The following is a 24,244-nucleotide window of genomic DNA, read 5'->3' on the forward strand; positions in this document are numbered from 1 at the left end:
AGAATTGTGAGCAGGGAATGGTAGCCAGGGATCCTTTCCAGTTGGTAAGCTCAGATCCTGGATGGCACACAGATGGCAGGCTTTTTTAGAGTGCTGAGAGAAGGCATGGGTGAACTGGAGGTGTTGACTCAATGTCCTGGACTGAAGAGCATTCCAAGGTGTGAGAAGGGACATTAGGGGTGGGTGTCCCAGCTGCCCTGCCCACTTCCCCTAAGGTCCTAAAGCCTTCTTTGGGCCTTAAGGAGGGGGCTCCCTGATGTGGAGGAATTAATGTGCATGTTTGAATCCTCCCAGACAGATTCTAAACTCTGGGGATTGGATTACATCAGGATGAGGTGCTCTGTTGGCATATGGAAAGTGCAATATTAGTAATAATACAACAACAACGGCACATTGGCCACTGTCAGTCAAGCACTTACTGTATTTGCCAGGCATGGTAACAGTACTTTTATATGGATTCTGTCATGCAAACTCCAGGATGCGCCAACGAGGTCAGTGCTGTCCTCACCCCTGGGGTCCACACAGCCAGAGCAGCCTTTGCAAACATCAACCAGACCATGTCACCCTCCTGCTTTACACCCCCCAGTGACTCCCATTGCTCCCAGAAGAATATCTGCACTCCTTACATGACCTTCAAGGCCTCTGCCCACCACTCCACCTCTTTGCCTGCCCCTCTCCACTTCCATATACTCTGCTCCGTCCGCAACGACCATCCTTCTGCTCTTCAGACACACTGATTTGCTCCTGCCTCTTGCTGTTCCCCTGGAATGCCTTTCTTGCAGATGTGTGCAGGGCTGGTTCCTTCCCACCTTTCAACCCTGCCCTCCTTATATAAACAGCCTGGACCCTCCCTGCCATGCTGTTCCTCATTCTGCTGTCTTTTCTTCCTGACATTCTAATGGCATATGTCTTGTCCATTGCTTGTTGCCTGTCTCTCCCTGCCCTGGAAAGTAATCTGCTGATAAGGAACTCCTGCTGCCTTAGGGCCACCTCTGTGCCCTTCACCAGAGCAGAGAGCACAGTGATGTCACCAAGTGGCGGTCCACCTGGACAAAATGCTGTGGCCCAGCTGGAGCAGTGGCTTCTGAGAGAACACTCTGCTCTGCGGAGGGCAGGACAGGCGGTCCGGAGACTGATTCCCCTAACAGGGAAATTAGCACTATGTTTAATCCCTCACCACAAAACAGGAGAAAGTCAGAGAAGTACTCATAGAAGTACGTCATAATGACAGCACCGCACTCTTAGCACTTTACACTCACTGCCTCACCTACTCCTCACAGCCTGAGGCCAGAGGGACAGAGTTCATCAGTTCTCATAGCCTGTTTTTGCTCATTGCCGAAGCCAAAACATATCTGGCAAGTGACTTGTCAGAGTTTAAATGGCAACAGTTTTTTTCTTAGTGGCACATAACATTAATGTGCAGCTTATGCTAATGGTGGCCTCCTTGTGATGAAATATGGTATCATTCCACTCACTTCCCAGAGGAGAAAACTGAGGCCCAAGAAGGCTGACCTTGCCTAAGACCATGGCATGGGGTCCTGCCTGCCCTGGTCTTGGAGAGGCTGGCTTTCCCTGGATTTGAATGTGCCCCCCTCCGTGAGCCAGAGCCACCAGGCGCCAGCACCCCCTGGGGCACCTGGGAAGGGCCATGTGTGCGTCAGTGACCCAGCATGCACGGAGGAGGACACAGCTCTGGGCAGCATGACTGTCTGTCTTTCTATTTATTGCCCTGGTGAATAATGCCTTGGCGTTCCCCAGCAATCCTTGGGAGGCCAACAGATTTTTATCTTCAGTGGCAGAGATGAAAGACACCTAGCCTGGACAGGTAAACACCCAACACGTCTACCTTCTGCAGAGGCCCTGGGGCTGGGGAAACAAGGTCAGGCTCCTCTCTGTGACCACTGTCCTGAGGCAGGACCCGAGAGTCAAGCTGCTGAACAGAGAACAGGAAGTGCCAGTTGTGGCCTGAGCACAGGGTCAGGGAGGATGGGCGTTCCCGAGCTCTGAGGTCGGGATTCCTAAAGCCATGATCATGCACACTCTGTACCCCAGTGACTCCAGGTGAATGAGAACAAGGCCAGGAGAAGTATACTGCTGCCGTGAAAAGCAAAATCAGGCCAATAGAGCTGAGTTCAAGTCTTCACTGTATCGCTTAACAACTGTGTGACCTTGGACAAGTCACTAAACCTTTATGGGCTTTATTTTCCTCCTCTATAAAGTCAGGATAATGATAGTAGCCACTTGAATGGATTGTTATGAAAATTAAATGAGTTAATATATGTGAAATGCCTAAGAAAAACAGTACTTGGTATATAGTATGTTATAAAAGGTAGCTATTAAAATGGAAAGAAATACACCAAAAAAATCAGTGGAGATTGTTGACCCACATGGGGTGACAAAGACTTGTATCTTCTCCTTTAGACCTGTTTTTTCTAAATATTTTGCAAAAAGCACATTCTCTTTTGTCCAAATAATAACCCCCTTTTGAATCCTGTAAGTTGGAAACTTCTTTATTGAGATGTCATTTGCAGTCCTGTTGTCTCTGGAGATGACAAGGTTTTACAGTCCACCTGGGAGCTGATGGCTCTGGACTCTGATGTCAGGAAAGAAGTTGGTGATGGAGGGCCGGATGACACAGGCTGGGGACTGGACATACCAGGTCACCCAGTGTGGGGTGCTGGGCTTCTGAGCTTGGTCTTGGGCACATTGTTGACCACTTTGGAACAGTTTGGAAGTTCCTACAAGAGTGGACTTCAACTGTCCCCAAACCCAGCAAACCCATGCCTTGTTTCACACCCAGAACATCCACATGTCCAGAGCAAATCACCTACAAGGATGTGAACTGCAGCCCTTCATAATTACCCAGGCAGCCAACCCAGATGTATCTCAGCAGGAGAGTGGAGAAATAAATTGTGGTGACTTACAAAGGAATATTACACAGCAGTGAAAAAGAACTGCTTGTCACTGCACCTAGCAGTGTAGAGGAAGCTCATAAACCCAGTGTCATGCAAGAAGTTAGACACATGAGGATTTGTAACTATGATTCCATTTATATAAAATGCACAATAGCCAAGATCTGGCTGTAATGATATAGGCAGGATGGTGGTTACCTTTGGGGAGTAAGGGAGGGTAGAGGTTAAGTGGGAGCAAACAGGCTTCTGGGGGCTTCTGCTCAAGTCCAACAGGGTGTTGGCCCCATGGATGTACTCACTTCTGCTCTGTACACTTAGAATGCATGTACTCTTTGTATGTATCGTATATTTCAATAAAAATATTGGAGACAAAAAAGAGATACAAGTTCAAGACAGTTTCCTCTTTCTCTGTTGGACTTGCTGTGTTTGCCTAAAGTGCAGTCTCTGCAGAAGCCATTTTGTGACCAAGGGGGTATTAGCTGAGCACAGAGTGGAAAGATGGAAGGTTCCTGGGCCCCTGACTTGTTGGGGCACTGGGTATGAGTCCCCTCCCCTGGAACCTGGGTAGGCCTTTGTGCTTGCTTCGTCCAGCAGGTACAGAGGAAGCAAAACTGCATGATTCTGAGGCTTGGTCATCAAAAGTGGTAAGACCTGGCTTTCTCCTGGGACATGCTCAGGACACTCAGCCATGAACTGCAATGTAAGAAGTCTCTCTCTCCTGAGGATGCCATAAAGATGAAGGGCGATACCCAAGGCATGGCCACTGTTTGAGTCTTCCCATCCCAGGTGCCAGATACAGAAATAAAGATGATGTCCAGACGGCTCAGCCTGGGCCACCAATGCTTCCATCTGCAACCTCTGAGACCCTGGACTCAAAACACCCAGCAGAGCCACTCCTAAATTCATGACTCACAGAAGCAGTGAGATAATCAATGATTATTATTGCTTTAAGCCTCTAAATTTACAGGTAATTTGTTTTGCAGTCGTAGATATCACACACCACTTTTCCTTCTGAGCATTCATCAGATGAGGTAGTAAGTCTCCCATAATGTTTGAGCCAGGGGTGGGCAAAATCTTTCTGTAAAGGACCAGATAGTAAATATTTCAGTCTTTGCGGATCAGATGGCCTCTGTTGCAACTAGTCAACTCTTTTGTTGCAGGATGAAAGCCACCAGAGGCAATACATAAACGAATGGGTATGACTGCATTCCAGTAAAACTTTATTAACAGAAACAGAGAGCCAGCCCATGAGCAGTAGTTTCTTGACCTCTGCCTTAAGCCATTTTTGAGTTAGATTTTCTGTTACCTGCAGCCCAAAGTGTCCCATTGGTTACAACTATTTCAAGACAGCTTAGAGCTAAGGGCAGCCAGAGGAGGGCCTGGGTGTGTGTGCACAAGCTCTGGGTGTGTGCACATGGGCTCTAGCTGTGCATGCTTAGGCTGTGAGTGTGTGTGCATGGGTTCTGGGCATGTGAATGGGCCCCGGGTAGGGCCCCAGGTAGGGCCCCACCCCACCCTACCTTATCTGCTCAGATAAGGGCTGTGTTCTCAGAGGATCTTCTTGCAAGAGATTACCAGCGCCTTCCTTTCCTTCTTGCTGGCTCCAGAATCTCTGGAATCCTCTTTACTGGATGCTTGTCCAGGCAGGCAGGCAGGCAGGCAGGAACATGACAGCCTCCCCCAAATGGGGACTTTACAGCCAAAGCCAGGAGTGGGCAGGCCTGTGGGAGAGAAGAGAAGATGGAAGGACAGAGGTGTGCTGGAGAGATGTCCTCCCTCTGTCTCACCTCCCCCCAACTTCAGATGGGTCTGGGGGGATTCAGATTGTGAGCGGGATGAGTCACGTCATCGTGGCAGTCGTGGCTGTGCACCAAACCCTTGCTTTGCTACTGTGCTCAGCATTTACAAACCTGTACCATGGAGAACTCTCAGAGGTGGATATTCTTATTAACCCCATTTCACTGATGAGGAAATGGGCTGACAGAGGAAAACACTGTCCTCAAGACACACAGCAGGAAGCAAAAAATTCATGTCCATGCTGGCTGCTGCAGCCCAGGCTGCAATGAGTTTTTATCTGAGCCAGAAACACATGACAGAAAGACGTACTTAGCCACATCCTGAGGCAGGAGCTCATTGGGATAAAAGTCCATAAACCCCTAAATCTCTGCCCCTTGGGGACTGCTGAACCCTCCTGGGGGCTTGCCCCAGCCAGATGCTCCCCACCACCTCCTGCCAGGTGGGCCCTGCCTGCCCCAGCGGCAGGGGTCTGACGTCAGCACGTTGCTGCTTACTGCCTCCTTGCTCATCCTGTTTGTTCCAATTATGTCAAGTAAGCTGTTAGAATTTTGTTTTTTAGATCAACATTTTTGCTGAAGGGCAAAGTAATTAATGAATGGCTGGGAGTTTAACCATTTCTGGCAACAGTGAGGGTAACTTCCCCCAGTAAATCTCTGGAAAGGCCTGGAAGCTGCTGGACTGCCCAAGCAGACCTTCAGCCCCAGGAGGAGGGCTTTGTATGGTGCACACAGGCTGGGTGAAGACGGAGGAAATCACTGCCCTGCCCACCGGCCCAGGCCGGCACCGTGCTGGGTGATGTGGGGGTCGTGCAGCAGAGGCTTCCAGTGGCCTGGAGCTCTCACCACATCCTGTCCCTCTGGGCTCTGCTGGGGAATTACTCTCCTCTCCACCCTTTCCCCAGCCTATGCCTTATCTATGCCTGGCACAAAGTAGGGGCTCAATAAATGCTTATTAATTGAAACTGGTGGCCCATAGGTCATATCCAGCCCTAGATGCATTAAATTGAGCCAGCACAATATATTTCTTACATTAAATTTTGAAATGAGTTCTCATCATTTGATGAAGATGTTTCTACACAGATCTAAACTTTCAGCTTTTGTAGAATAAAGCCAGGATTTTTGGTCATATTGGGTCCATATTCTCATGTAACAACAACTATGAAATGTGGCTACCTTTCCTGGAGCTGGGATGTGGGCTCCAGTTTGCCACAGTCTCTACCACTCTCTGTTGCCCCACACCCAACCAGGCTACTCTCACATTACCCATCTGGGCCAGTGAGCATTTGTGTTTGGTACCCTTGATTTAGAAAGGCTCCCCCTAGTGGCTTAACACAGGAGTGTCTTGCTCACATGGCAGTTGGGGGTTCCAGGTTTAGGTTGGTATTCAGATGGAGGGGGTCCCTCCTTCCTCAGTCATACATACCTTGGGCTCCTGCCATTTTGTGGTTCCACCATGTCTCTAAGCTTCATCCCTACAGCAGCTTCCAGTTATGGAAGAAGAAAGAGACCAAGGAGCACACAGGAAAGGCCTGCAGGGTCTGCCAACAAGGGGCCCACGTCACTTAACTACTTCCAGAGCTCAGACACGTGGCCACTGCTTACTGCAAAGGAGGCCAGGAAATGCCATCTTGCTGCTTGCCCAAAGTTGAGGACAGCCGTGCCTGACGGACAGCTAGTAGTGTCTGTCCTGTGCACTGGCTTCTTTCTCCAGCCAGGAAACCATCATCTCCTCCTGGGCTCGCAGTCTGACTTATCATTATACCCATTTCCTCCAGATCTATCATTTGGGGCATCAATTTGATGCCTGGAAGAGTGTTGGCTTCCTGAGGTTGGGGTCATGTCTGTCCTGGTCACTGGCCTATGAGTGGGGTTGATGCTGAGTGCATGTCGATTGAGTGAATGAACTGAGATTAATTCTGCTGAGTGGGATGGGGGTGCGTGGCCTGGTGGGGGACAGTTAAGCTAGAACTTGGGGATGAGTCAGGCACACTCAGCTACCAAGAAGAGGAAACAGCGAGGGCAAAGGCTGGGAGGTGGGAAGGGCCAGGGGAGTTTGAGGAAGCAGCTGGGTGTGGCCTGAGATGAGGGCAGGTCAGGTCGAGTTTGGGTGCTTTGTCCCCAGGGCAGAGAGGAAGGGGCCAGGGTGGTTTGTGGCTGCATGTCCTTCGTACTTACTACTCACCCCTACAGGCCAGCCCCATCAAGCTGTTTTGTACACTTTGTGGTGGTGGCCACAGGCCTTTGGGTCCCTCCTCCTGGTGGCCTCTGTGTCCTGAGGCTGGAGGTAGAAGTTTCTAGATCTAGAGACAGTCTCCAGGGTAAGCCAGTCCCAGGGGAGGAGTTACTCTGACCCACCCTGGGTGGGGACAGAAGCTTGCCAACAGGCGGGAGTAGGTCTGCCATGTTTCTGGCATTTGGATGGTGTATCAGTTTCTTCTTGCTGCTATAACAAATTATCACACGCTTAGAAGCTTAAAGCAACACATGTATTATTTTACAGTTCCAGAGGGTAGAGACCACAGTGGATTTTAAAGGGGCTAAGCTCATGGTGTCAGCGGGACTGGAGGCTCCAGGGAGAATGCATCTCCTTACATTTTCAAGTTTCTGGAGGCTGCCTGCATTCTTTGACTCACACCACCTCGCTGTGACTCTTCTTCCAACATCAGGCTCCTGTGACTCTGGCCCTCTGCCCACCTCTTATGAGGCCATTTGGATGATGTTGAGCCCACCAGGTTAACCCAGGATAGTCTCTCCATCTCAGAGTCCTTAATTTAATCACATATGCAAAGAAGTCCCTTTTGCCATGTGTAATGTGTTGTATTTTCCCCCCATGAAACTCACATGTTGAAGCCCTAACCCCCTGGATGTCAGAATGTGACTATATTTGGAGGTGGGGCCTTTAAAAAGGTAATTAAGTTAAAATGAGGTCATAGGGTGGGCCCTAATCTGATAGGGGGCTGTAAAAGGAGATGAGGGCATATGGAGAGACTAGACGTGTGCACCCACAGAGAGACGACCCTGTGACGGTGTGGTCAGAATGCACCATCTGCACACCAACACTCAAGTTCCCAGGGAAAAGCAAGCCTGTGTACACCTTGACCTTGAACTTCCAGCCACCAGAACTATGAGAAAATAAATCTCTGTGTTTAAGCTGCCCAACCTGGTGTTTTGTTATAGCAGCCTGAGTGGAGTGACATACCACATAAGGAATCATGACCTCAGGTTCCAGGGGGTGGGATATGGGCCTCTTGGGGGCTGTTACTCTCTTTGCCCATCACAGGTGGGTTCTGTGGGGGTGAGTACATGCCATCACTGGGTCCGGGAGAAATGGCAGACCTTGGAAGGGAGGAACCGGTGGGGGTGCTGGACGCAGGAACCAGCCATCGTACCTGCAGACACTGGGGTAGCAGGACAGGAGGTGGCTTCCCAATAGTCTGCTCCTCCACTTCCCAGACACACCTGACCCCTGGAGGGTAGGCTGTGGCCAAGGAGGGTGAATGGAAGTGATGAGTCCAGGCTGAGCATTTATTTGCCAGTGTGAGACCTTCCAGAACTCCTTCCTTCTGCTGCAGAGACCAGCAATGTCCCAAAGGAACTGCCTGGTCAGCCTGAGGACGATGTGGAGTAGAGTCCACGCTGACCCACGGTGGATGTGCAGTGTGAGTGACTACAAACCTTTGTGTGTGTCAAGCTGCTGAAAAGCAGGGCTATCTGTTACCACAAACCTAAACCTGTCTGTCCTGACTACTACAAACTACCACGCCCAAACTTGGTAAGGAACTGCCGCCAAGAGCCATACCAGCTTGGACAAGGAGCCTACCCTGATGAAGCGGTACATGAGAAGGGCTCGGACAGTGACTGTTAGCACTGCCATTAGTGTTGTTTTTGTAGGATGTTCCTGTCATAATGACCAGTGGGCAGAGGACCACGGACACCTTTGCCATGTGTTCCAGAGGCTAACGGCTACTCCACTGTCTCGACCTTGGACAGGGGAAGTCCTCCTGGAACCTGAGACTGAGTTACCACCAGGTGGGTAGGAGGGCAGAAAAGAGCCAGGTTGCAAGATTTGATGAAAGACAGGCATATTTCCTACCCTTGGAGAAAGGAGCCAAGTCATGCCTGCACCAAGAAGTTCTAAACAGGGGAGGGGCCAGGCCTTGTGGTGGGTGTGGGTGCTGGGCAGGGAAAGGGAGACCAGTGAGAATACCGAGCCAAAGCCCCAGTGCCAGGGCAGAAGGCTACTAGCACTGCTAACAAAACCCTGAGCTCACACATCCAACAGCTGTCTCATGCTCATAGGTTCCACAGGTCAAGAATTCATGCAAGACATAGCAGAGACATCTTGTCTCTATCCCAGGATGCCAGGGGCCTCAGAGAGAGAACTTGAAGGGAGAGGGTGACCGGCAGCTGCAGGCTGGAACCATTGGGAAGCATCTGTTTGGCAGTTGGGTCAGACTGTTGGCCAGACCGTGTACATGTGGCACTTTTTGTGGTTGCTCTCTGGCTTCCTCACAACATGGCAGTCAGGTGCTTACATGGCATCTCGGGGCTGGAGCAGGAGTGCGACTGGACCTCCTGTGACCCACCCTTGGAGGTCCCACAGACTCTCTTCCGCTGCATTCCATGAGTCACAGGCTAGCCCATGTTCAGGAGGGAGGGGACATAGCTCCTGCCTCTGGTGGGGAAGTGTCAGGGTCCTATGCTAAGAAGACCACATGGGATGGGAGATACTGTGGTAGCCAACTCTGCAAAAAGCAATCCGTTAGGAAGGGCCTAGACCTGCCCCTTCCTAGTCCTCTCCTCCATGCCAGGTTCCTCCCTAGGGCGTCTTGGGAACTTCTATCCCATCCCCCAGGCCCTGAAGGGTCCCCTTAGTGTTCTGCACAGAGCTCTGGCCTTCTCGTCCCCTGTCCTGCCCTGGAGGGTCTGCTTGCTCCAGGAGCAGCCCTGAGGCTTCACCTCACTGTGCACAGGGGCCCTGGGGGCTTAGACAAGAAGCTGCCCTTAGCATTCTGGAAGAAAAGCCACTTCCCCGAGGGTTCTGTGACAGGAAACCAAAAGCTTGGCTTCCCCGAGGTCCCCCTTCAGAAAGGAGGCAGCTCTGGCCTGTTGTCCTGGCAGGGAACACCTGCTGTGGTGTAGGCCACCAGGGAGTCTCCTGGGCCCTGGGTATGGGTGCAGGCTGGCAGGGGCTGCAGGGACGGACCTGAAGAGCAGGGCTTGGGTGGGGAGGCGCCCGCAGACAGGGTGTTGCTATGCGTGTTGCTGTGATTAGCCCCCAGGCGTGGCTCCTTCCTCCGACACCCATCCGTTGTTCATCCTGTTCATCACCCAGCTATCCAGGACCTGGGGCTGCGTCAGTAAAGGAGACCACTGTAAACCAATGAACAAGAAAGTCGGGATTCTCGGTGGTGGGAAGTGATAACTCTGTAGTTGATGAGGAAAGGAGTGACAGAGGCTAGAAAGCCTGTTTGGACCCCCGTTTGAGGTGGTCTTCTACTGAATCTTTGCCAAGATTATGAGAGGAACATTCCAGGGGGAGAGAACGGCAGATGCAAAGGCCCTGTGACAGGACCCAGCCAGGCATGTTCAAGGCCCACGTGGTTGGAGCAAAAGGTCCAGCCTTCACAGAGCCCCCACTACTCTGCTGCCCCAGTTCAGCCTGAAGCCCTGGGAGCACTCCAGCGGATGCCCGCCCACCTCCCCACCCACCTTCCTGCTACGCCTCCCCTTCCTCTGTGGCAGCCCTAGGATTTCCTGCCTCCTTGCTTTTACTCATTTTCCATTAGGATTTGACCTGACTTTCTAAACAAGAAGCAATGAATCCGCATTCCTCAGGATGGAAACATTTCTCAGAATCCCTCCCTCGAGGATTGAGAGGGAAATAGCAGCTGGTCTTGAGAAGCCTGGGTAGCAGGGCCGGCCAGGGATGGCCAGGGTGGAGGTGGAGATGGGGGCTGGGTCAAACAAGCAGCCACGCCACAGTACTCAGTGGGGTGCCCTGCCATCTTGCAGGGACCTGCTGCTGGCTGTCTGGGACCCCCACTTCTGTGGGGGGTTGCCACTGCCTCCAAGATCACCCTAAAGTCTCCCTGGGCCTCTGTCTTAGTCTGTCTGGGCTGCTCTAACAAAACCTCCATGGACTGAGGGGCTTGAACTACAAACATTTGTGTCTCACAGTTCGGGAGGCTGGAAGTCTAAGATCAAGGTGCTGGCAGATTGTGTCTGGCGCGGGCCTGCCTCCTGGCTCACAGGCGGCGTCTTACCTCTGCTCGCTGTGTCCTCACATGATGCAAGAGGCAGGGAGCCCTCTGGGGTCTCTTTTATAAGGGCTCTAATCCTGTTATGAGTCTCCACCCTATGACCTCCTACTTTCCAGAGGCCCCACCTCCTAACCCCGTCACACTGGGGATTAGGGCATCAACACATGAATTCTGGAGAACTCAAATAATCAGTTCCTATCAGCCTCCGCTGAGGCAACTGGGGAATGGGTGTGAGATGGGTAACCCAAGTTCCCAGACAGTTGGAAGATTAGCTCAGCCTTGCTACTGAGATCAAAGTTGCCAGCCGACCCTGGGGTGGGAACATCCCGCCCTCCAGTAATTAGTTGCAAGTTTGTCTTAATCTGTTTGCTCTCAGACTCCCAGGGGAGTGGGGACCTCCTTAGGGGATCTTACTTGTCTCCCAGTTTTCCCTTGTGCCTCCCGGGAGGGACAGTGCCACCACCTTCCCGCAATGCTGAGACTCAGTGCATTCCAGGAGATCTGTACTGCCAGCAGAACAGGGGGTGGGGGGGCAGCCTTGAACTCAGCAAAGAGGAACGCTTGACTTGTTTCCAGCTGGAGGGCTGTGCAATGGCTGGGGATTTATAAACCCTGCTTCTGAGTAAATGCTCAGCACTTTCGTTAAGGGGGAAGGGAGAGGAAAACCCCCATCACCACTGGATCGATGCCTCTTCCCCAGACAGCAGCATGAGGCTTCTGCAGCTTCCACAGTCCAGTCGGCCTGAAAAGATGCCACAGTCTCAAGATCACAGCTGGGGACAACCAGTGTCTGGCCAGACCCCTGCAGTTGGGAAGATGCCGAGTTCCAGAGACTGGTGGTGGTGATGGTTGCACAGCAACGTGAATGTCCCCACTGAGAGCTGCCTCCCCACTCCTCCCCAGCTGCTGACACCCACCACCTACTTTACGCCTATGACTGTGACTCCTCTACATCCCTCATAAAGTAGAACCATAGAATATTTGCTCTTTGGTCTGGCTTGTCTCACTTAGCATCATGTCCTAAGGATCATCCGTGTTGCATGTATCAGAATCCTTTCTCTTTCTCCTCCTCCTCCTTCCTTTTGGTACAATGTGGGGAAAAGACTTAATATTTGGGTATTTTATTTGTTTGAATTCCAGATCATCAGAAGTTACATCAGTGGTCATGACAGCGGGTATATTATTAAAAAGACTGATTTGATTGTTGTGATGTCTTAATATTTGTGACTTAGTCTGTTTTTAGCTCATATGTACAAGGACAGCACCAGGGACATTCTCAGACCGTTTGGCATTTGGTGCCCACTATGGTGGGAGAGGGAACTTCTTAGCCTGGTATATTCCATTCATCGTTCCTCATTTTGTTTACCCAGATCACACGTTGAAGCTAGGATGTGCTTCATTTAAAAGTCTTCATTTGTGGTAGAATACTACAATGTGGAAAAACAAAAATTAGCTATCACAAGTAATGGATGGAATCTTTTGTTACTTTCAGCATCTTCAAAGGCATCTTTACTGGTAGGATAGTGACATTGTGCCAAATGCTAGCAAGGGTATAGAACCAGGCCTCTCCTAGGCACCACTGGGGATGCAAAATGGGACAACCACTCTGGAAAACTGTTCAGCAGTTTCTTAACAAGTTTAAGGTATACCTACCATGCAATCTAGTCATTTCACTCCTAGGTATATACTAAGAGAAATAGAAAGGTACATCCATGCAGAAACTTGTATGTTCACAGCAGAGCTATTCACAACAGCTCAAGTGTCTTTGAGGTGATGAATGGACAAACAGATGTGGTCTGTGCATGCCGTGGAAGGTGATTCCGCCATAAAAGGAAACAAAACCCTGACACATGCTCCAGCATGGGTGGATCATGAAAAGATGCTGAGTGAGAGAAGCCTGACACAAAAGGCCAGCTATCACTGGATGCCACTTAGATGAAGCGTCCACAGTTGGCATATCCATACAGGCAGCAGATTGATGGTTGCTGGGGCCGGGGGAGGGTGACTGGGGAGTGACTGCTAATGGGTGTGGGGTTTCCTTTTAGGCAGATGAAAAATGTTTAGAGTTGGACAACAGTGATGGTTTCACAACCCTGTGAATATACTGACTGACTTGTGCACTTAAAAAAAGAGATGAGTGGCCTTTCTGGAAACTGTTAATGTTCTCATTTTATAGGTGAGAACAGTGAGGTTCAGAGACTCAATGATTTGTCCCAGAAGACAGAGCTGGTGAGTGGGAAAGCAGGGGATGGAACCCAGGCCAGTTCTACCTCCAGAGCCCCACTGGTTACCCCGCACCACAGGGGCCTCCCAGGTCTTGGGCGGGCATCCCTGCCTCTCCGTCCAGGCTCCTCATTTGTGTGTTGGACATGGTGCAAAGAGGCACAAAAGCAGCTAGTGGTATTCACAGAGCACACGCGTCAGGCAACCCAGCCCATTCTCCTCCTTCTCTACTTCAGGGAAGAACAGAAAACAGCCTCGGCTCTTTGGAGAGCAAGTGTGGGAACTGGGGGAGGCTGTGGTGGCTCACAAAGTCTCGGCCACTTCCCAGCAGCTGTCCCTAGGCAGGGAGAGAGGCCATGGTACTGTGTTCTGCTGCCAGTGTGTGGGTGTTTCCCAACACCCCCTTTTGTGCAAACACATCCCCGTTGCCATGGTGAGAGGAGCCCTCTTGTATCTAGAGTGACAGCCACCACCTTGCTGGGCCTGGAGCCAGCGCAGCCCAAGGGCAGATGAATTCTGCCTTCACGAGTCAGGCTCTGCGCCTCCTGGAAGGCCAGCTGCCTGGTGCCTTCTCTCCTTTCAGCTGCTCCTCCCAGGGGGCGAGCCGAGGGCAGGCAGGATCTCTCCTCCCCCTGCTTGCTGAGGAGCTCGGGTGGGGAAAGGGCAGGTTGACACAGGTTTCAGTCTTGTGCCTCTGTTTAAAAGCTGTGTGATCTTGAGATTCAGTTTCTTTATTTGAAAAGTGCAACTATCAATACTTCCCTGTAGCCTGTTTTAGAGGATCGCTTACTCATTCAGCCAAAATTCATTGAGTCCTGACTAAATGCCAGGCACTGGGGTGAGAGCAAGGGGCCAGAGGCAAGGTTCTCTGTCCTCCTTGTCAGCAGAGCAATGAACAAAAGCATAAGTTTCATTTATGAGCAGTGCTGGGCAGTCATGAAACCCAGGTGAGGGGACAAGGAGTGACAGGGAGGCGATTGTGTCTTTAAGCTGGGGCAGGGTGCAACCAGGAGAAAACCTGGAGACAGCATTCCAGGCAGAGGAAAAGCACATGCAAAGGCCCTGGGGCAGGAATGGGCTCAATGTGTTTAAAGGACAAGAAGGTGGATGTGGTCAAGTAGAAGAGCAGAGAGAGAGTGGAGCAGGGATGTGGGTGGGTGGGGAGGCCATGAAGAGGAGCTGGATGCTGACCTAAAAGCAGAGGAGAGAGTCTGGACGGGTTTCAGCACGCTGATCAGATCTGCTTCCCTTTATTGAGGGCTCTGCTCCTTCCCTCGGATGAATGCAGTTCAGTTTCACACACTGCATTTCAAAAGGGGAAGCTAGGGTTCAGCAGATCTCATTTGGGCCAATCATCGACTTTCATGAAATGGACGAGTAATCCTCGGAAGTAGACTGTAGGCAGAGGGAAGCCATTCCACTTAGGTCCCCACTGTTCACTCTCATCTGGCTGGTCTTTAGCCAAAATCCTACAGCAACTTGGGACTTGGCTATCTGCGCGCCTGTATTCATAGCAGCATTACTCACACTAGCCAAAGGGTGGAGACAACCCAAGTGTCCCTCGATAGATGGATGGATAAACACAATGTGGTCTATACACACAGTGGAATATTATTCAGCCTTAAAAAGAAGGAGTTCTGACACTGCTACCTGAGTAGCAGGTAACCTGGAGGACATGATGCTGAGGGACAGAAGCTGGTCACACAAGGACATGTCCATGTGGTTCCACTTCTGTGAGGTCTCCAGAGGAGTCTGACTCACAGAGACAGAAAGTAGGATGGTGGGGCCAGGAGCTGGAGGGCGGGGTGGGGAGTGAGTGTTCACTGGGGGCAGAGTTTCAGTTTGGGAAGATGGAGAGTTCTGGAGGTGAGTGGTGGGGATGCTGCACAATGAGGTGAATGGACTTACTGCAGCTGAGCTGCATGCTTAAACATGGTAAAATGGTAAATGTTAAGTTCTGTATATTTTACCATAATAAAAAAAGGAGCCCAAAGAGACATGAATATTATGCAAATCACTGATTAAACATTTCTTGATCAGAATATTTACTGTGGAGGCAGTTAGTGAAACAGGACTGCAGGGGTGTCCCTGGGTGAGCTGTCATTCTCTTCACTGCAGAGATTCAGCCTCCTGGCTTTGCCACCCCCCCAGTGATAGGGGTGGGGGCGTCCCTGAGGCTGTGCTGTCAGGGTCCCCAATCCCGCCAGACACCCTGGTCAAGCTGCTTCCACATGAAGCTCAGGACCCTGATGCTTTTCTGCTCTGGGCCCTCCCTGCACCCCACGCACCCTCAGCTGACCAACGAGGGCCTGAGTGCTGGGAGTCCGAGGCCCTGACTCAGGAGAATCACTGTAAGAAGCCACTGGGTGGAAGCTGCAGCCCAAAGAATGTTCCAGAAGCCAGAAACGCTATTCATGGAGATGCATGGCTAGAGGAAAGAGAGGGACTCTGGTTGATTCTGAGAGGAGGGAGGAGAGATACCGACACAGAAGACTGCCAGAGGCTTGCTCCGGAACCGATCCCCCTCTGTAGCCCAACTTTCAGGAGCATTGTTTATCATTAAAGCACCAAGTGCTCAGGACTCAGGGGTCTCTCTGAGGGAGGTCCTGGCAAGACCGGCATCCACACAGCAAGGACGCAGACGAATCAGCCATGTGGGGCGCAGACAGGGAAGGGGCCGAGAGACCAGCAGCCCCTCCACGAGGGGTCACAGGAACGTCTCCGGGAGTGGGATTCCAGCCTGGAGGACCATGATTGCCTGACCTGGGCTCCAGCTCTGGCTGGCCCCCTGGGGCCCACTCTCTAACTGCCTATGCCTCAGTTTCCTCTCCTTTAAATTGGAATGATGACAGTCTTACTAGGTCATGGAATTGTGGGGATTACATGAGATCGTATGTGTAAAATGCTTGGCCTGGTGCCTAGCACCTAGTGACTGGTCTGTAAATGTTGCTGTTACAACATTGTTATCGTTTCTGGTTTTTGATAAAGCTAAGGCAGGGGCCTTGCCAAGTAATGTGGCTGGAAGCTCAGAAGTGGGACACAATGAAGAAATCACTAGACCTGCTGGCAAATACATGATCAGCACCAGGATAGAAGCTGCTCCCCTCACTGGCCCCTTGGAGCCCAACCCCAATGAAATGGGTTGCTGAGAACTGCACAAAAACTGGCTGGTGGCACCTCCTCTAGGCAGCCCTCGGATTTGCCCAGTGACCAAGAGATGGGGTGGCTTGGGGGTGCCCACACCTACACACACCCTCACAGACACTTGCAGAGTGGTGCCCACTCACAGAGACACATCCAGACACACCCTCAGGCCTGGAAAGCAAGCGGGACTCGTGTTAACCCTCTAGAGGCAAGCTCTGTTGTTATTCCCATTTCTGGCAGAAGGAAACTGAGATATAAGCTATTGGAGTTTGCCTGAGGCCGCACGGCATGCAAATGGCAGGGCTGGGATTTGAACCCAGGAGGCTGGCACTGGCCCAGATCACTGTCCCAAACAGTGCCTGTGGTCATGCGTCCTCCCAGGGCCTGGCAGGCGGGGGCAGCTCTGGTGCCCTGTGCTGACTGGTGGTGGCTTTTCTGGGTCTGCAGCCACACTATCCTAGCACCACTTGGAGGTGTGAAGTCAACCTTGTGGAGTTAAGTGTCTGAGCTTTAGAGCAGAAGGGGACAGAGAGCCATGGACCTACCTTGAGCCCCGTTCCCAGGAAGCCCCTCTGTACTCTGGGCCCCCAGAGTTGTGCAGTGGTAAATCCCCACACCCTCCCGTGGCTGCCCAGGCTAAGGCCTGTGCTAGAGCACAGCATCTTGGGCATAGACAGGCCCCACTCAGGCCTCTCAAGTGGCCTCATCTGTCACTTAGAAAGACCAAGGGCTCCCTACAAGTGGTGCATCTGGTTGTTTTCCAGAGGCTTCCTGGCCAATGAGCTACGTGCCTCAAGCCTTGGTTGTCTTGTCTGCCTAGGGACCTTCCCTTCCATCCCCCAAGGCCTCACCCATCCTCTGCACCTCTCATCCAAACTGTAACAGAGTTTTAGGACTGCAGGACCAGGGCTCTGCCCTCCCATCCCCAGAGTCCTGCTCAAGGAGGGACACAGTCTCCCTGGAGCCCCTGGCTGGACTCCCAGGCAGGCCCCCCACACCCTTATATCTTTCATCTGCCTTGAAGCTCATCAAGGCTCCCAAAGGCAGGTGACAAAATTCCCCATCCAGTGGGGCATGACTGGCTCTGATGGAGCCAACAGCCCCTGCTAGGGAGCCATGTGGATATCTGGGGGAGAGTGTTCTGGGAGGTGGGAATTGCAAGTGCAAAGTCCCTGGGGTGGGAACAGCTCTGTGTGTTTGGGGGACAATTGAGAGTCCAGGGTGGCTGCAGCTGGGGGAGCAAGGGGGAGGAGGAAGGAGAGGGGTCTGACAGGTGGGCAGGGGCTGCTCACACAGGACCTTGTATGTTGTTGGGAGGGGCCTGATTTTATTCTCACTATGAGAAGCATGTATTATATAGCTTGACTGTGAGCCAAGCCCTTGATGTTCACAGTCATGCTCATCTTCACAACTACCCCAGAGCTCGGGTGCTGTCAATATCCCCAGTTCACAGATGAGCAAACTGAGGCACAGAGAGATGAAGCTGTTTGTCCCAGGGGGTCTAGCAGGTGCTTCCCTGTCCCTAGAGATGTTCTGAGACAGCCCCTGGGGCTGGCATTTTCTTCCCCCTCACCCTGGAGGTGGATGGCCCAGGCCCCAGGTGCCCTTCTCAGGCTGTGCAGATCCTTTGAAGTCCCAGCCAGCTGACTGGGCCACCCGGTTTCCCCAACTGCCTTCCTCCTGGACTCCTGCCAAGCTCTCAGGGCTGCCGAGGAGAGGGCGGAAGCCACAGGGCAGGGAGCATGTTTTGTTTTATTCAGTTCATCTTTCTGCATTTTTTTTAGTTGCATATACACATGGTTACTTTTTTTTATTTCAAATGGCACGGTGAAAAGCATGTCTCTCTCTCCCACCCGACCCTCTGGTGCCCACATTTCTGCCCCAGAAGCATCTGCTGTTACCAGTTTCTGCGTGTCCTTCCAGGGCCGACCTGCGAAAGCACAGGCAGAAACATACAAATGTAAACATGAGCATATTCCTTACTACCCCGGGAGGACCCTTCCATCTCCTGCACCCACCTGGCTTTCACCCTGAACAGTATAGCTTAAAAAATTCCTTGAGCCTGTAAATCCAGTCTCAGCATGAAGAAAACATCAGACCAATCCCAGCTGGGGAGCATCACACAAAAATCCCCAACCAGTGCTCCTGAAAACTGGAACAAGGAGAGAGGACAATAGGAAACAAAATGAGAAAAATATGAATACAGTATAGACTCCAGTTATAGGAACATATCTACATTGGCTTGTTGATTGTGGCAAGTGCACCATATGTATACAAGATGTTAATGAGAGAGGAACCAGGGGTCTCTGTACTATCTCTGTGATTTGCTGTAAATCTAAAACTGTTCTATAAATTATTTATTTTTAAAAAGGACATACTTAAAAAAAAGTCCATCAAGCTGTACACCACAAGCCTAAGCCCCTCATGCCCATTGCTATGTGTTTATTATTCCTCAGTTAAAAATATGAGATGAATCTTAGAGGTCACTCTGTGCCCTGACTGGGGAACAGTGTTAACCTTTGTGAGGGCTGCATCATTTTGCATCGGCAGAATGTTCCGGAACTGACTTACTGGTTCCCCTGTTGATGGGCACCGAGCTCATTTTCAGGCTTTTGCCACTGTCAATGGCCCGGTCATGCACATTTCTGTCTGTCTATGCGTCCATGTGTCCGGGCTTCATGCCAGCATCTCTGCAGGGTCACTTCCCAGAAACAGAGCAGTTGCCTCCAAGTGTGCCGGTGTGAGGGTTTTGGGTGTTAATGCCATGGAGGTGGAGGTGATCTCCCTCCCAAAGGGGAGGGAGAGAGATGGTGTAGGGCTTTGGGGAGGAAGGAAGCTCAGCTATTTTACTGAGCATGGTTAAGGAAGGCCTCTCTGATGAAGTGACCCTTGAGCAAAGATGTGAATAAAAGTTGGAGCCATTGGAGATGTGTGGGAAGAAGCTTCCAGGCAATGCGTGGCATGTGCAAAGGCCCCGAGGAGGTACTATTTCTGGTGTGTTTGAGGAAAAGTGAGGAGGATCATGGGTTGGAGCAAAATGGGCAAGGGGAAAGAAGATCGTGGAGACTGGAAGGGGCTGGCCATGGGAGCTTGACATAGCCACTAAAAGGAACTGGGATTGTGTTGTGAGCAGGATGGAGAAGTTTTAAGGGATAGGGACAGGCCTGGTGCAGGTTTAAAAAGGATCCCTCTGGCTGATGGGGAAGAGGGGCAAAGTGGATGGATGTCAGGAGATGAGGGAGAGGCTATGGCAATAGTCCAGGCAAGAGGAGACGGTGGTTGGACCTGGGTGTTCACTCTAGTCTCGGCTTCTGTTGTCACGTAACATCACCCCTGTGTGTCTCTGTGTCTCCATCATGGTATCCTTCTCTTTCATAGGACACAGTCGTACTGGATTTAGGGCCCACCCTCCTCCAGTCTGAAGTGATCCTAACTTTATTACAATTCTACAGTGACCCTATTTCCAAATAAGGTCATATTCTGAGGTCCTGAGAATTAAGACTTGAACATGTCTTTATTGGGGACACCATTCAACCCAGAAGAGGGGTGAAACGATATTCCAGACAGAGGGAATGGCACGTGCAAAGGCCTTGAGTCAGGAGAGGGCTTTTGGCCTTGGACTCTTGTTTCCTGCAAAGTTTGATCATGAAAAACCCAGGGGCTGAATTCTGAGGGGAGGGAGAAGAAAAAGACGCTGTGTCCCTACTCCAGTCCAGTTGACAGCTCTCCCCCAAATCTGCCAACTCTTCCCCAGACCGTGCCCGTGTCCCTTTGCTCCCTCCCTCTTTCCGGTTCAGGCAGCCAGACCCTCTTATCACCCAAGCACACAGCTTCCTTTTTAGCCCAAGGTCGTTACTTTAACACCTGTTGGGAAAATAAGAGAGCTTCCAGCAGTGAAGGGTGGGGGAGGGGGCAGCAAGGGGGTTTGGGGTGGGGGGTGGTACTGTTTGCAGGCTGACCCTCAGGACTCACCGGGGTTTGTCTCCCCGGGGAGTGGGCTGGGACACTGCCTGGGACTGGATGATAACCACACCACTTGGCCCAGAAGCTGGGCTGCCTGGAAGGGCAGGGGTTGGCGGGGCCCTGCTCTCCATTTGTAGTCTCTCATTTCTGCAGGCTTCACTCTGGCCATGTGGTCTCTTATCCCTCTAGAATCTGGCCTGAGCTGCTTTGCATGGGGGAAGCTGGATCCCAAAAGAGGGAAAGCAGATGCTGCCAGGTCTCTTAAGGCTTAGTCCCAAACTGGCACGGAACCATTTCTGCTGTCTCCTATTGGCCAAAACACTCACAGAACCCACCCACTTTCAGGAGACCCCGCCTCCTGGTGGGAAGAGCTTCAGTGTAGGCAGGGAGGGCAGGGGGTGATGATGGCCATCTTTGCAGGGAACCTTCACTCTCCTCCAGCCTGCTTCCGGCTGGCCTGGCAGGCCTCAGAGCCTACAGAGAACACCATGCTTCCCCCGTGAGATGCCAGCAAGATGTGCGGGCTCCGAGGAGTCTTACTTTATAAAAAAGGGAGGGTGGGATGATATCCCACCAGAGAGCAAACATCCGAGCCACTTGGCACTGCACTCTGGCTGGGAGGCTCAGCACACAAATTAGATGTTTATGAGATAAACAATCATTAGAACGCAAGAACTAGAGGGGAAATAAACGATCTCAAGATATTTTGCTAATTTGGCTCTGAACTCTTCCTGCCTGTGAACTGAGTGGTTTCTGGCTTGCAGAGGTGCACATGTGTGACTTTGGGTCTATGTTGATGCCTAGTGTTAGTCCTCTTAAGTAAACATGTCTTTGCTGAGTGCCTCAGTATTCTCTCAATAAAACGGGGACAAGACAGTGCTAAACTCGGTTGTTAGGAGAGTTAAATGAGGAAATACGTACAAACCAATTAAAACAGTGCCTCATGTCTAGTAGGTATTTAAAAAACATTAAGCTGTAATTTTCTTCATTCATTCATTCTGCAAATAATTAGAGGACCCCAGTCAGGGGAGGCCCTTTGCACAGTGTTAAAGATCCAGGGACTGTGCAAGAATTCCTGCATTGCTGAGGCCCCAACACAGGTGCTGCGCAGGCACAGATGTCTTGAAGAATGCATGAATGGGTCATGGACTCTGCCTCCAAAGCTCTGGCCTGCAGAGGAGACAGACTTGTGAATAAACCATTGCAAGTATCACAATGAGAAATGCAGAACAGTTCAAGGTATGGGTTTCACCCAAAGAAACAAGGACTGGCCTTCATGGATTTTCAGACCCAGTGGCCAAGGTAGGGAGAGGCTCCACAGGCAAGACACTCTCCTGGACCCCTGTTCAGTGGTACTAGGTAGCTGATAGCCTGTGGCCCAGTTAGGAGAGAAAAGAGCAGGGAAGCCCTCACACAGTGCAAGAGGCAGGCCATTCCCCTGCGCCTGGTTTGCAGCTCCAAACCAGAGGTTCCTGGTTTCGGGCAGGTGCTGGAGGTGGCAGGGATGGGACAGGACAGCCATCGAGGGAGGGTTTTATATTAGGAGGGCTTTCAAGTCTGTGTGTGGGGCAAGTTAATGAGTGACTTTGTGGATATTTAATCAAAACCAGACATCACCTCATGATGTCTGCTATGAGCAGCTCCGACATCTGTGGAGGTTCTTCTACAGTGTTATGGGGGCCAGAGGGTTTCCAGTGGCTTCTGGCCAAGAGGTGGGATCTGCAGCGCACATCTTTGGGGCCTTGAGCCAAGGCTACATCTCAGATCTCTACTGGCTGCCGGGGACCCTGTCCAGGGTGGCAACATAATTTGCAGGGCCTGGTACAAAATAAAAATACAGAGTTCCTTGTTCAAAAATGAAGAATTTCAAGGGTGACAGCAGAGCATTAAACAGAGCCCAGGGCCCTCCTGAGCGTGGGTCTGTGTGTGACTGCACAGCGGCACGCTCAGGAAGCTGGCCCTGTCCCCGTCAGCCCCCGTGTGGCAGGAGCAACAGCGTGATGCCTGGGTCCTTGCACTTCTGAGCTGGCCAGACTGAGTTGGGAATCAGGAGAGCTGGATTCTGGGACTGACCTCAAGTTCTCTGCTTCCCCTGACTTATTTTTCTAATCTACTGAGCGAGTGCCATCAATTCTGTCTTCGTGCCCCCCAGTGACAGCAGGCCTGGCAGGAGAACAAAAGGAAATCTCAAGGGCCATAAAAATACAAAGGGATATTGTGTCAGCCTTTAGCTTTGGCCTCAAAAGCGGGTGGTGGTGGTGTGTGCCTGGCTGAGGTCAGTGCCTTGCATCCAAGAGGTGCGGAATAAATGCTCATCCCCAAATTGAGTTACATTGTGCAGATGGAAATGGGCAGATACAGCCCTTGCCCTTTGGAGCTTGCTGTAGCCCCTCCCTGCCCTTGGCTGCTCTGTCAGGGAGTAGGTGCAGGGTAGGTGGCAGATGAAGCGGGAAGCATGAATACTTCCATCTGGGAGGCCCTAAGAATGCTGGATGGGCGTATTTGACCCAGCTGTGGACAGAGCTCCTAGATCTAGAATGATGAGAAGTTACCTCCTGCTCAGTTCAGAAGGAACCACGCACTCAGATCCATTAGACTAAATAAAAACTGCCTCCCGCATGGTCTGCCAGGCCCTACAAGATCTGGCCCACCCATGCTTCCCCCTCCCGCTATGTTCTGGCCACACTGGCATCCTTGCTCTTCCCTGAACATTGCAAGCATGTTCCTGCCTCAGGGCCTTTGCACTTGCAATGCCAGCTACCAGGTATTTTCCCCTAAGACATTTCTAAGGCTCAGTTCCTCCCTTTATTCTGGTCTTTCTTCAAATGTAGCAGCTCCTCTCCCTGTTGCTTCTTTCCCTCCATACCTCTCTCATTTTCATGCTGGTACTCATCAATCATATTATATTTAGTTGTTTGTTGTCTCTGTCCCTGTAAAGCTGCCTCATCTTTCTTGTTTACCATTGTAATACAAAAAAATATAATAAATGCAAGTCCCTATTATACCAGGGAGAGTTCTTCTCCCAGTTTTTAAAATAAATTTCAGTATAAAAGTTTGGGTGCATAATTTAAATAGTCAAATGTTTACTTGCATATTTATATCGGTAACAGTTATATAAGCCTATTTATATCTACTTAAAGTCACATGGTATATAATATAATATGTTATGAAATATTTCTGTTTGTTCCATGCTTACATGCATGAAATAATGTTCTTCAAGTCCTCTGCCCATGCCTTTGACATTGTGGTTTGAGTCATCAAACAGAGTTTGGCTGATCCCATCTGCTCTCCTTATGTCTTGAACTTTTCAGACACAGCATTTTGTGAATCTGCATATGATGCAACCCTGGAAATGTTATCTCAAATGCCACAAATACCCTTTTGCATAAATTAGGACATTGGTTGTTTTCATTGGCTTTGTGTTTGTATATTATTGACGAGTGCCAGCATGTAACTGCTTACTGTATTACTTTTTGAAGTGATCTTTAAAAGGTTTGATTATAGTGGTTAGCATTTGACACCCATGAGTGCAAGCCATACCCCCAGAGTGATGGTGAGATCTCATTAAATTTGTTGGTGCTCCCTGTCTAAATGATTCGGGGATGGGACATAGAGGAATCCCATGCAGCATAGCTTGAGATGGTTGAAGGCTGAGGTTGTGTTTCTCACCTGGCAGTTTATTTAGAATCACTCCAGGCAACTTTTCACATACATGGATGTCCCTGGATTCCTTCCCTAAGCCAATGGAGTGAAAATCCTGAGTCGGGGACAAGTATCTCTGGTTCTAAAATCCCTCCATGTAATTCTAATATCTGACCGGGTGGAGACACTTGAGGCTAATTCTGATTTGACAATCCAGCAGTTTTCAAAGTGTGGTCCCTGGGCCAGCAGGATCAGAACCATTCGGGAACTTGTAGAAATGTAACTTCTCAGCCCCAGCCCA

The 24,244-nt window shown here is 50.9% G+C and overlaps 1 long non-coding RNA gene across 1 annotated transcript; it reads right to left on the reverse strand.

The window, feature by feature from the left end:
- Positions 1-3,899: 3,899 nt before the first annotated feature.
- Positions 3,900-10,077, reverse strand: LOC130680674 (uncharacterized). Its single transcript, XR_008993712.1, has 3 exons — positions 9,915-10,077; positions 4,433-4,633; positions 3,900-3,990 (listed from the first exon to the last, which is right to left on the reverse strand). It is a non-coding gene; the product is annotated as an uncharacterized LOC130680674 (long non-coding RNA).
- Between the last annotated feature and the right edge of the window lie 14,167 nt (positions 10,078-24,244).

This window comes from Manis pentadactyla, chromosome 14 (genome assembly GCF_030020395.1).
Source record: "Manis pentadactyla isolate mManPen7 chromosome 14, mManPen7.hap1, whole genome shotgun sequence".
In the NCBI taxonomy this organism is placed as follows: Eukaryota; Metazoa; Chordata; class Mammalia; order Pholidota; family Manidae; genus Manis; species Manis pentadactyla.